Here is an 8,322-nt window from a genome sequence, read left to right on the forward strand (position 1 = left end):
CCGCCCAAACAACGGTGCCCTGCACGGGGAAACCGCAGCAGCGACCCTGCCTTTCCAGTCACCGACCCTAGCTCAGGCCGGTGTCTGAAATATCACGGTCGTTCCTAAAAACACAGGAGGTTTTTGTTAACCAAGCCGGTTTTTTCCTCCTGGCTCTCTCTTTCTCCCTCCTTTACTGTCTGACCTGACGCGGCTGCCGTACAAGCGCGCCGTGAGGGTCATAACTTCCTAGCTCGAAGAGAACTACAGGCCCAGCGCCTGGATCACAGAGCAGGAATAAGGAGGTATTTATGGTCTGGGTTTAGGGTTAAATAATTAGGTGAGCAGTTAATGTTTTCATATAGCTTTGTAATAGAGGGTGGATTAGGACTTCCCCAAGTCCATGATCAGCGCCTTATATTTTGTATTCCTTGTCCTTCTGTAAAGGCACAGGAGGCCAATGCTATTGGTTTAGCTTAAAACTATTGCATGCACACAGGAGGGTAGTTAGGTAAACTGCGTTGTTACTATAATCCAGAGCTATAAGCTCCCCCCTATTTAGGAGGGTAGAGCGGTCAGGGATAACCCAATAAAGGGAAAACCCTGGTATTCTTAGTAAACCTTTAAGGGTAATGAAGGTCTGCAATAAAGGGCTACCATAACAAGGTGGTCGAAATAGGCAGTACCATTTTTTGAGGGGATAACCTTTAACTAGGAAAACCCCTCCACTTAACTAAGGGGAAAACCTCTCAGTAGGAAACCCCGCATATACTGGGCTCTCCCCTGCTTGGCCAGCAGGGCAACCCATTTAACTAGAGAATTGACCTAGCCTAGTGCAGGCAAATTCTTATTCTTATAAGATCTGCTCCCCACGGTAGTCGGCCAAGGGTTGAGCGACCTGGTGAACCTCAGGAAGATCAAGGAATAAATAAATAAATACAACTCAGCTCTGAAGTTAATCTTTCCATTTTACAGCACGCATCGAAGGCTGCACGGTCCGTCCCGGAAGCACAGTAAGTAGCTGAGGGATTAGATAGTAGTGCTGTTACAGCAGTTACCTATTGTTTAAGGCTACAAGCCATAGTATTCAAATCCTGTGCCTATTCCACAAAAACAAGGGCTTACATATTTTGTGCAACTTAGCTTACCAAAATTCATACTTTTGAGTTATAAAATAAACCCTGTCTCCCTGTTTGAACCTGACATCTTGTTTGTATTTTCTTCCTTGGGTAAACACACCGCAGCAGCACAGTTCACACACCCTGAAACCCCGTTGTGATTAGACCCACCGTAGACGGCGAGCAGGGTCGCGGGGTAAAATCCTGGGAGCATTGGTAAGGACTCAGTTTTAGTCCAGTCCATTGCTCTGGTGTGATTGACTTGACCTAATCAAATATTCAAATTTATTCATACGTCACTCGCATCCTCGATATTAACCAGTTCCCAATCCATGAAAGGATCTCTCCTCCTATCCCATGACCACCTAATCTACATAAGAGTCTTTGGTGAGGGACCGTGTCAAAGGCTTTCTGGAAATCTAAGTATACTACATCTACTGGATCCCCCCGTCCGCATATTTGTTAACCCTTTCAAAGAACTCTAACAGATTAGTAAGACACAACTTCCCTTTACAGAAACCATGTTGACTTTTGCTCAACAAATCATGTTCTTCTGTGCGTCTGACAATTTTATTCTTTACTATTGTTTCTACTAATTTGTCCAGTACTGACGTTAGACTTACCAGTCTATAATTGCTAGGGTCTCCTTTAGAGCCCTTTTTTAAATGTTGGTGTTATATTAGCTGTCTTCCAATCATTGGGTACTGAAGCTGATTTAAAGGATAGGTTACAAACCACCGTAAATAGTTCCACAATTTCACATTTGAGTTCTTTCAGAACTCTTGGGTGAATTCCATCCGGTCCCAGAGACTTGTGACTGTTTAAGCTTTTCAATTAGTTCTAAAACCTCCTCTAATGACACTTCAATCTGGGACAGTTCCTCAGATTTGTCACCTATAAAGGACGGCTCAGATTTGGGAATCTCTCTAACATCCTCAGCCGTGAAGACTGAAGCAAAGAAATCATTTAGTTTTTCCGCAATGGCATTATCTTCCTTGATTGCTTCTTTTATGTCTCTATCGTCCAGGGGCCCCACTGCTCTTTTAGCAGGCTTTCTGCTAAATGTACTTAAACATTTTACTATTGTTTTTTGAATTTATGGCTAACTATTCCTCAAAACCTTTTTTGGCTTTTCTTATTACATTTTTACATTTAATTTGGCAGTGTTTATGTTCCTTTCTATTTTGATCACTAGGATATGACTTCCACTTTTTAAAAGATGCCTTTTTATCTCTCACTGCCTCTTTTACATGGTTGTTAAGCCATGGTGGCTGTTTTTTAGGTCTCTTACTGTATTTTTTAATTTGGGGTGTACATTTAAGTTGGACCTCTAATTTGGTATCTTTGAAAAGTTTCCACGCAGCTTGCAGGGATTTTACTCTAGGTACTCTACCTTTAATTACAAGATCAAAGGCACATTCTCGTGCAGTTCTAGCAACCTTACATATGGTATTATGTGCCAACAAGGCTGTGACGCTATGTACTTTGGACAGACTGGGCAAAACCTTCGCCAAAGAATAAATGGACACAGAGCAGACATCAAGAAACTCAATACACATAAGCTAGTCAGTGAACACTTCAATGGAGTGGGCCATTCTGGTGATAAGAAGAAGGGCTTTCAAAAACTGGGAGGGGGGTCCTCTCGGAAGGTCCTGTCTCCACGGGTGGCGCGCGATTCGAAAAGCCGCACTTTTGAATCGCCGCGGCCACCGCTATGCTAATGAGGTGCTGCATATTCGTTAGAGTGCCTCATTAGCATCTGCCGAACCCGCTCATTAACATGCCCCTTTTGAAAGGAAAGGGCTCATGTAGACACAGGGAGAGAATTTAACAACACATTAGATCACAAGATTTCTGAATTAGATTACATATTCAAATTAGATACATTAAACATGCTATGAACAGAGACATCAACCACCATACTCATTAGAAGGACTTGCTTCACTTCCTTTGATGTTTGTAATTATCTCAGACAGGACAATTAATGTCCCCCCACCTCTCACCTGAAGGAAGAGGGTCCTAAGACAGTGTCTGTTACAAAGTTCTATGGAAAATGAAACTGTTGGAGGAACACACTGTCACAGAACTGCATTTGAAGGAAGGACTACAGTAATCCCTCGCTTTACGTATCTTTAGGTTGCGCAAAACTTGCTTTAGCATGAGTTTCATGCAACTTGAATACGAGTGGCTGTCATCCAGCCTAGCTTCCCGCAGCTGCGGGCAGCTAAGCAGGCTAAAAGCCCCTTCCCTCTGCCTGACCCAATTAGCACTAGGCACCACTCTGGTAAGGTAGGGAAAGGCTTTCAGCCTGCCTAGCTGCCTGCCCCTGCAGGCAGCCAGGTGGGCTAAAACCCCCTTCCCAGAGTGGCAGCGCTGTCAAGCTGATAGCAGTGCCACTCTGGGAAGGTAAAGAGCAGGGTTTTAAACCCCCTAGCTGTCTGTTGTTGTAAGCAGCTGGTGGGCTAAACCCCCCTTGCCTCCCTCAGGATCAGCTCCCCCCCTCCCCCAGGGCCCCAGCTCAGTGCTAACCCATGTGGCGGGCTCCCAGTGCACTACAGCCCCACACGGAGCTCAGGCTCCAGCCTCTGGCACACCACACAGGGCTCAGGCTCCAGCCCCCTGCCCACCACCCCCATGGACCTAGCTCCAGCCTCCACAGACCTGTCCTCCCTGCAGCCCTAGCCCACCCCAAGCTTAACCCCTCAGCCCCAACCCACTGCCCAAGCCCCCCACACCCCTACTTACCCAAAATTCAGGATACACTAGGGTTGCATGGAACACAACCCTCTCGTATCCAGAGGGACTATTGTACATGGAGAGCCTCCCTAGCAGAAGGATGGAACATCAGAACCTTCTGGAGGGGTCTTGCCCCCCTCTCTTTTAACTTGCCTATGATGAGAATGGCTCAGTAAGTGGAGATCCTTGCCTCTGGAAAGATCCAAGGCAGTGGAAGGGCCACTGAGAATCTCAGAGGCACACAATAAAATCCACCAAGAAGTCCATAACCTCTAGAGAGCCAGCAAGGGACTTGTCACAACCCAGAAATATAAGTCCCACTGCTCTGAATTTTGCTTTCAAGACAGCTGACCTCTGGAGCCTTATAACTTCTAATTGAAAGGTACCTTTATCATCAATTGAGTTAAGAATGTTATTTGAGCAAAATCTAACAATATAGACAAGAAGAAGATCACAAAAAATAAAAACAAACACTTTGGAAAAAATGTGATTTGAGAATTGTAAAATTCCAATCAGATTGTTTAGTAATTTTTGCTATAGTTGTCACCAAAGTTTCATCTGTAGCAACAACACACATTGTGGGAAACTACGAAAACTCTACTGTTAAGTCTGCCTAAAAGAATTAAAATTTCTCTGAAAGGCTCGCCCTTTTCCAAACAGATCCCTGACATGGCTTGAGAGAGTTTGGAGCTGAAAACTGAAGGAATTCAAGTGACCAGTAATATTGCACAGAAAAGCTACCTTGTGACTCAGAGGGGACTTCATTCACAAATTTCAGTAATTTGCAAGCCTTGATGGTTTTATGGTTTGAAAGAAGTTCTATTATTTTTCAAAGAACACAAAACCTCTGTTGTGTGCCCCCACTTAACTAGCTATCATTGTTGCATGCAACCAGTTAACGTTTTTAAAAAAGATCATTTCTGGCTTGCAACATGGAATAAGTCAGGGGTGAGCAACCAAAATAGCAAGAAGAGCCAATTTTTATCCCAGTTCATTAAAATGCTCATTAATTCAAAAGCTGCAATACATGTGAATATGAGACAGTCCTTAATAAGTAATGTCAAACCATACCCTTTTTGTAACCCTTATTTTAAGAACCATGCACACACAATGATCTGTAATGTGATACATGTTTACTGCATCTCCAGGTAAAGCCTAGAGATGGTGGGTGGGTTTGTGGGCCAAGTGGGGTAGAGCCTGGGAATGCAGGGAGGGGGGAGGAGGGAGAGAGTGCGTGGAGGGTTAATGCGAACGTTGCTCCCTCCTGCTCAAGAGCCGATACCCTATTCCTTGTCTTCATTTGCTCTCCAATCCAGGAGTGAAAGTAACAAACTTTCTAACAGGTATAAATCATTGTGTGTGCACTGTTCTTAAAATAGGGGTTACAAAAAGTAAGGTTTGATGGCTCTTGAAGTATTGATTTTGTAACAGAATTTGAAAAAATATCTCTTTTCACTATTTTGGTTGCAGACCCATGGCCTAGACAAACACACAGAAGACTAATTTACACATCCCAGTATAATTTGGGCCCTACTTGCCTCTTCTTTATACACGCCTGTGGCAACTAAACTAGGATGGCTTTGCTCAGAGACTTGATTTAAATATCTGGAGTTTGTGACAGTGTTTTCAGGAGCCACCCTCTATTCTGAAATGTATGGCCCTTGATGGTCCACTAAAGCCAAACTCTGCCTATCAGGATATGGTCTTACAGTAACAACATATTAACATGTAGCTCATCCAAGTTCATATTATGTATCTGCAATATCCCACAACTGACTTGACTTTGACTTAAATCATTGTATTCCTCTGGAACTAAGTTGTCTGTATTGCTTCTAATTAGAATGCTTTGGGATGCAACCGAGTAACAGGGTAGGACATTTTATTAGATTAAATTCTACTATATTGGAATGAGTGACTGCCTATGGTTGGGACACTTTTTCTAGCCCCACACCTCTTTTGGGGTGCAGTAGAGAAAATCCTGAGAAGGTCTGCTCCTTAACTGCCACTACCGCCAAAGTGCACTTCTATCTCATTCAAGCACAAGACAACTGTCCCATAACTGTCCCACAACTTGCAGATTTGTGACTGAAAATACCTAGAGTTCACTGCTTCTGTCTTTACCCTCACTCATTTGTCTTGACAGGGCTTTGTATGGGTATAAGCCATTTGGCAAAGGCCTGCACATAAAATCTTTTAACATGGGGAAACTGGTGCACAGGTAGTAACCACACAAGACTTGACAGGAAGGAAACCCCGACTCAGTGGCAAAGGAATCCAACGCAAACAGGGGCCTACCTTGGGCTGTAGCCCTCATCTACCTTTACAGCCTCCACGTAATAAATGATCCTCTTATGTAGCTTGCAGCACTCATAGTCAGGCACCTCATATCAGACCTAGATGCCTAGCATGTCCCTTCCAGGAGTGTAAGCTCCAGATGACCCAGCTCTGAGGGTCTTTAGTCCATACAAGCCTCTCCAACTTGGCACAATTATGGTCCATCATAAGAAATTGAATACAGGAGCCACTGTGCCAGCACATTCTTTGGAAGACTACTCAAACAAGTCTTCAGTTATAGTGATCTGCCAACAAGTATCAAGATCCTGATTTACAAGGCAGTTGTCATCCCCACCCTTCTTTATGAGACCTGGGTAACCTATGGATGATACCTCAAGTAACTGCACTGGTTCCAGCAGCTCTGCCTCAAGATCAGCTGGCAAGCCTGACACATTAACAAACTGACTACACACCTTAAAAAGAGTACCATCAACCCAACAAACTGGGAGGACTTGACACTAAACAGTACACAGTGGTGCCACACCATATGCAAAGTTTAGCCCTCTTTGAGAAGAACACACATGCCAATGAGAGAGAAAAATCAGAAAAGGAGGAAAGAAGGGCCACAGTGCTCCAGCCAAGAGCACCACCTCACTTCTAAGAGAAAATATGCAGGGTGTAATAAGTCCCATATTGAGGGATATCAAACAAGTATATTGTAACTATAACAGCAACGAAGGGTCCTGTGGCACCTTATAGACTAACAAAAAAGTTTTGAGCATGAGCTTTCATGAGCACAGACCAGCATCTGATGAAGTGAGTCTGTGCTCACAAAAGCTCATGCTCAAAACTTTTCTGTTAGTCTATAAGGTGCCACAGGACCCTTCATTGCTGTTAGAGACCCAGAATAACACAGCTACCCCTCCGATAATGGTAACAGTAGTAATTTCAAAATGCAGTCTGGCTATTAGAAGAATCTCTGTCTAATTTCTGAGGAGAAAACTTCTCAGACTTACCATAGCACATTCCACAGTTTAAAAGATGACTTGTGGCTCAACATTTCCCTTCCCATTTATGATGTCATAACATCCACAGCAATTGGTCACACATGGGTGACAACAGGAATACCTGATTTAAAAATAATACTTAGCTTAGCTAATTTTCAAAGCGTTTACCTACTTTTGCTTTTCCTTTCACTTCCCATGACCACTCCAAATTTGCTGCTTTCTTCTGCCCCTTTCCCCCTTCAAATACTATTCCCTTTTCCCAAGCAGAGAGTTAGTTCATATCTCTGAAATCCGCTCTCGTTCATTCTCCTAGGCAGCAGTGAACCCTAGATTCCACCAATCCAGTTACTTTTTTTACACACCCAAAACTCCTCCCTGCCACGAATTGAGAGGCAGCACGGTCATTCCTTCAGCACAGACCCACTCTCGTTTGAGAAACGTCTCCTATTTGGAAGTGAGAACAAGACAACAGCGAAAACCCGGAACACCGGCTCGGCCGAGCAGCGGGGACGGGGGCCCGGAGAACCCCCAGGACCTCTTCAGCCGGGAAGCGGGGGAAAGGGGAAGATAGAGGGGTAAACCCTGTTGGCTGCACAACCATGGCGGTGGCCGAAGCACCTCCTCGTCTGACCAGCGGGGACGATTCCGCAGCACTCCTCGGACCTCATCGGGTAGGCAGTGGGGTCGGGGGTCCCATACACCCCCCGGCCGGACAATGGGGACGGGGCGAAGCCCCGGAGCATTCCGTCGGCCGGGCAGGAGGCCCGGGGCCGAAATACCCCCTCGGACGGATAGCGGGCAACAGGGCCCCGAGTACCTTCAGGACGTCCTCGGACAGTGGTAAGTGGCCGGAGCAGGGTCCTATTACTGGTGGTCCATGAGGGCCTCGAGGTCTGACCAAAGGTCGGACTCTGCTAGGAACCCCTCTCGTCCGCCCTTATCCTGAACACTAGCCCGACATCCCCCCGCGATCAGGGGACCCTGCTACCTCGGTTCCGGCCGGAGTTGTCAAGCTCCGCCTCCGGCCACATCAGCACCGGAAGACACCTCAGCTCCTTCCGGCCTCTGAATTGGACTAGCCGGACCTTACGGAGGGATGAACCTAGCCAACTACCAATCATAATGAAGAGCGTGAGACGTTGCTAGGGTTATATTTAAATAGAGCATAAAAATGCCAATCACAAGAGCTTTTGGGGGGTGAGACCAGC

At 45.4% G+C, this 8,322-nt stretch overlaps 1 protein-coding gene across 7 annotated transcripts in view; it reads right to left on the bottom strand.

Annotated features, from left to right (window-relative positions):
- Positions 1 to 8,121, bottom strand: part of GOLGB1 (golgin B1) — a 164,583-nt gene extending 156,462 nt beyond the window's left edge. For 6 of the 7 annotated variants that reach the window (XM_074976917.1, XM_074976958.1, XM_074976942.1 and 3 more), the window contains exon 1: positions 7,932 to 8,121. The gene's annotated coding sequence lies outside the window, so the exon portion shown is untranslated. Of the gene's footprint in view, positions 1 to 7,123; positions 7,236 to 7,476; positions 7,532 to 7,931 lie in introns of those variants that run through there. The other variant, XM_074976907.1, reaches the window with a different exon arrangement.
- Between the last annotated feature and the right edge of the window lie 201 nt (positions 8,122 to 8,322).

The sequence above is a fragment of the Carettochelys insculpta genome, chromosome 1 (genome assembly GCF_033958435.1).
Source record: "Carettochelys insculpta isolate YL-2023 chromosome 1, ASM3395843v1, whole genome shotgun sequence".
NCBI classification, from domain to species: domain Eukaryota; kingdom Metazoa; phylum Chordata; order Testudines; family Carettochelyidae; genus Carettochelys; species Carettochelys insculpta.